Source organism: Falco rusticolus, chromosome 7 (genome assembly GCF_015220075.1).
Source record: "Falco rusticolus isolate bFalRus1 chromosome 7, bFalRus1.pri, whole genome shotgun sequence".
In the NCBI taxonomy this organism is placed as follows: domain Eukaryota; kingdom Metazoa; phylum Chordata; class Aves; order Falconiformes; family Falconidae; genus Falco; species Falco rusticolus.
The window spans coordinates 43,216,905-43,221,016 of record NC_051193.1 but is presented as its reverse complement, the minus strand read 5'-3'; positions in this window follow the sequence as shown (position 1 = coordinate 43,221,016).

Here is a 4,112-nt window from a genome sequence, read left to right as displayed (position 1 = left end):
ACAGCCCTTTCCTTCCACACGTTTAAAGGATCAGTAATGATTAATTAAAATGTTGCCCTCTACACTGCCTTTCAGGCACGGCATTTTATAAGCATTAGGAGGGAAAGCTTCCCAGCCTTGCCGGGAGGTAAAGGTGATTGCTATCCGCGCTTTAGGGCTGGATAAGCAAAGGCCTGGGGAATTGAAAGGCTGATTGCTCCCAGCCTTGTCTGAGTGGGTGAGGGCAGAGGCAGGGGCCAGGAAACCTCCCCTTTTCTCTTCCATGGCCTTTCCCAGCCCAGCCATCCCTCTAGGAAAGAGCCCAGCAGTTGTGGGGTATCTGCCTGTCACAAGGGCTTCCTCAGGGGGACGGGACTGTCTCATCACACATGTGCCAGCAGCAAAGGGACTGCACACCAGGACAAAGAAAATGGCACATGGTGACTGATAGACAACTTGCTTGACACCAGCAGGGAATTTTTTGTGGCTGAGGAGTGGTACCCAGGATTTGGCGCTGACTTGCCTCCTGCCAGCAAGACTGCACAACCTGGGGGCAGCTCAGATGAACAGTCTGTTAGTGAGCGGCCCAAGCTTTTTATCATCTAAAAAAGGGAGATGATCAGGGTCAAGATATTGAAGTGACTGCTCATAACCAAGCTGTCTTATTAGATTGCTAGCTCCAATTTTGGGCCCAGATGTTGTAGTATATAAAAACTGACATAAATTTATCATAGAAAAGCTGCCTTTGGGCACTCTGGTGTCCATCGTCAGCAGTGCACACAGTCATTTAATGTTTCCTCTGGGCTTCCAGGGTAAACACTGTTTTTATGTAACATACCTACACACATGCACATATGTGCAGGAGGATTTGGGAACAGTTTTGATGAATTCTGTGTGGAGAAATTAGTCTACCTGAATGCCACGTTGAATTTCACTGTGCTCATATCACCACACATCTGGCACAGCTGTGGCCCTTTCTGGCAGACTAACAGCCTGTGCCTCCTGCAGCTATGTGGTAAAGGCCTTCTGTTTGCAGTTCTGCCTTCTGCAGCCCTCTCCCTCCCCTAAGAGGCTTTAGATGATATAATACATACCGCTGTTTCACTGCTTTTTCATCCAGAAAGATAAATGATCATGAAGACTCACTTTGCCTTCCTCTGAGCGCAGCCTCCTCCATGTGTAGTGAAGATAAATATTCAGGCAAGCCACTCATCTCAAAGAACATCTAGGCAAGCATTCACACTATTTTAAAAACTCCCTGCCCGATGCTGTAGAGCAAATTGCCACAAAAAAAGCCTATAAACAAAATAAACAAATAAAATACCATTGAGAATCAGAAGAAATGTTATTGTACAACTACTTCAAAATCCAAAACAAACCAACCAAAATTGTTTTCCTAGTTATCTTTTCACCCTTTCCCCTAGGCCTTTTCCATAAGGTACTTAGTGGAAGTGAAAGCAATAGTTTTATATAGATAAATCCATAACATTGAAAAGAGACATCTCTTTTCTCTAGATGCTCAAATGCTGCACCAGTCTGTATGGTGTTTGAAAACCATGTGGGAAGGAAATCATTCTCTCTTAAAGGCAATAGGCTTTTAGAATCACATTTATTCACTTCTGCGGAGTTTTTCTACGTGGGATTTCAGAGCCTTTTATACAAGAGAGTGCCCCCTTTTCTCCTCTTCTCTTCCTCCTTTGTGCTTGTTCTTTCACCAGCACAAAGCTGAAGTGAACAATAATATACACTGGGCTTTACATCCTGCAACATCTAGGACTCTGAAAAACAAAGAACAAATATACAACCAAGGGGCTAAAGATAGCAAGTTCAGTGAGATGGGTAACTCTTGCTCCAGTGGAAAGTTCTGGTGCTGGTGGAAGAAGGTTCATTTTAGGAGCCAAAGAAAATGCTTACTGGAAGCCAGTTCTGATGTGGGCTGGCTATAAAATCCCGACTGAGTCACTCTGCCTCTCTGAGCTGCATTTTCTACAGCTGTAAAATGGGGTTTTGGCCCAGAAGCCTAGGTAATGGTTTTATAAGGCATTATAAAGGACTATGAGGAAGATAAACAAAGAAATTTGCTTTTTTCATGTGGGAGGGCAGAAGCAAAGACAGAAGGGAAAAAAGCAAATACACTGAGTGGGAGTGTGGGGACAGGAGTTGGGACAATTTATTAATTTGGTTTCCATCTCATTCTGGTAAACAACTTACAGCTGGGTGAATCTGCCTGTTGATCACTCTCTGCCTGATGAGCATTTCCTTGTGTTGGGGTCGGAGTCCCTGCTGAGTGCTAGAGGCTGCCCCTTCCTGCCAGCATCACCTCACCAGTGGTGCTTGCTCTCACCTCAAGGACCTGAGCCCAGCTGGCTGCCCTCCACTTTGCTCTGTGAGGTTAGTTGGGATGACTGTGACTTGCACACTGCTGTTGCTGCATCACTCTGCCTTCCCTTGGTCTGAAAAAACAGGCTGGGGAAATGTGTCTCCTTCCCCAGCTGGTTTGTTACAGAAGGGGAAGAGAAACTGTTCTCCCCTACGACTCAGATGTCTCTCTGGAGACCTTGGTGCAAGGTGGAGGTCACCCATGGGACCTGGAGAACAGGGAGGGGAGCGGGGCAGGTCCCCGGGCAAAGCTGTGTGGGGAAGACAAGGTCTTGCTTTTGTCCCCTTCTCACTAAATCTCTGGGAAATCATGTCCTTGCCTGCTGCTATAATCACTGATTACATGCTATTTGCCTGTTGTATTGTAGCTGCTCACTTAATTAATATCATTTTAAAGGGCGGTATTGGCATGAGGGAGACAAGCTGTTTTGAACTCCAGTAAACACATTCAGTATGTGATCATTGTAAGCAGCTCCTGCAGCCTTTCTATGGTGAGCAGATAGAAGCACCATGAGTTAATGAACTGCATTTTAACCACCTGATGCTGGTCAAAGATTTGATCTATCAGGTTTAAGGCTGGGTGGAGGAAGGGAGGCAGAGTGCTTTGCCACGCTCCCCAGTACCACTGAAACTGTTAATCAGCCTGCTCTGCAGTCTACTGCGGAGTTTGCTTTATTAAAGCTCCCTGCTGCCTGTACACGTTCACTGGCACAGACATCGAGAGACAAGCAAACACTTACCCAAGTGCAGAGTACTCACTGCTGCATTGCAGAGTTTACTGGCATAAAATGATGGGGGTAGGTAATCGCAGGTGGAGGCTTGGGTCCTCCCTCAGCCCGCCTGCATCTGCAATCTCGTGGATTTCTGTAACAGGGCATCTGAAGAGGGCTGGGGGCAAAATATGCACATTTAGGGCTCTCTTTCCAGCTCCTAAATGTCTGGATAGCTGGCATTGCCTGTACCAGTCTCAAGTGTGGTCTATGCTGCTTAATGTGGGTTTTATTTGCAATTATTCTATCAACCTAAAAATTAACTTCCTTTGAGGTACTTGATGGGGTAAGCATAATTTTATTTGTTATTGTTATAAACTAACCTTGTCTCTGCCCAGAGATCCTCTGTAAGGTTGAGTATGTATTCAAAGTAAATTCAGCCCCCTTTCAAGGAGCTTGTAGCCTGAGTATTAGGGGCTTTCTGGTTTTCCTATAGGGTGTCTCACATAGAATCTTGAGCAGGATGAAGTCACTTTCATTTGAAATTATAGGTGGTGAGTTCAGTTCATTTCCCCCCCCTAATAATCCCATCTTCAGGGTTATGTTTTGGTGTATTTTTTCTTTTGTGCCAGCATAGAAATATTTGATTATTCAAATAATTTATTGAGGTTTAATACCAAATAGCTGGTCTGTTTTGTAATGCCTGGAACCACTTTGGATTTGTTGTTTTCAACAGATGTTTTTTTCCTGAAAGAAATCTGGTATTTACTTAAGAATTGTTAGGCATTTCTAATCTACAGCTGTAAATATGCATGTGGAAATTTAATTATAATAATTTTGTTCTTTGTGAGCAGCTGATTCAGTATTTGTTACATACCTAAGGAATACAAGGGCAAATATCTCAGTTGCTTTTTTTTTTTTTAATGGAACAAGGATTGCTCAGATTTCTTCTCCCTATGTTTTTCCTAGTGATACAATACTGCAGTCTCTGCCTTACTCAGCTTATGTCTAATTGCAGAGTATTTAGCAAAAGAATTCACATGC